An 897-nucleotide genomic window follows, 5' to 3' on the forward strand; every position below is an offset into this window, starting at 1 on the left:
AAAAAGGTAAAGGGCCATACTATAAAAGTTTCGGGAAAGGGTTGGCGATCGGCCAACGGTGCTTCGCCAGACGTTAACGAAAGTAAGCAAAGTTTATCACGAAACACTTTCGGCTGATGGTTCTTAGCCCGTGTTTTCGCTACATTTTTAATAACTAGCTTTGAACGACGTGGGCAATTTGAATTTGTTTACTTAGTCGCACAAATCACCATAAATAGCAAAGCTTACCTACAAGAAACTAAGGGAACCTATTCAGAAGCAAAAATCGCAAAATCAAATACCTTGAGCAGCTGACCAATATTACAACCATAAGATTTAGAAACTAAAGAAAATTAGGACAGTTGGAGAAAAGCAAACAAGAAAAAATGGCTATGTTAAGGGCGAAAATAATGTTTTGGACTCAGACTTGCCATAAACTTTCTTTTCCTGGCACCAGGTTTATTCATACAGTATGTTCCCGGGTCTTGTGGTGTTTTATATGCATTATGAAATAAGTTTCAGTCTTGCTACACGAGGTGTTAGCTAAAGTTACAGAGATTGCATTTGATCTTTGTTTCGTTTTGGATAAAATTAAATCTTAACTGATATAAATCATGATTATTTTGAGAAATTTACCTTACAGTTCTATATAGGTTTACACCATCATAATATTTACACATCTATGGAAAAGCTACGGGAGGGCTATCCAAGTCCTTTAGAAATATTTCAGCTAGTTGCAAATGCAATTAGAATAACCAGTTTGCTGTAGGTTTAAAAAGTAAACAGTATTGTTTTTCATAGTTATTGCTCACAAGTCAAAATTGTCAGCAATGGTTAACTGGAATATGCCATTGGCTATTCATCGCAAGAGCTGCAGGTCGGTTGGTAAATGTTTGAATTAGGGAATCAAAACCATAC

Source organism: Penaeus monodon, chromosome 32 (assembly GCF_015228065.2).
Source record: "Penaeus monodon isolate SGIC_2016 chromosome 32, NSTDA_Pmon_1, whole genome shotgun sequence".
NCBI lineage: Eukaryota > Metazoa > Arthropoda > Malacostraca > Decapoda > Penaeidae > Penaeus > Penaeus monodon.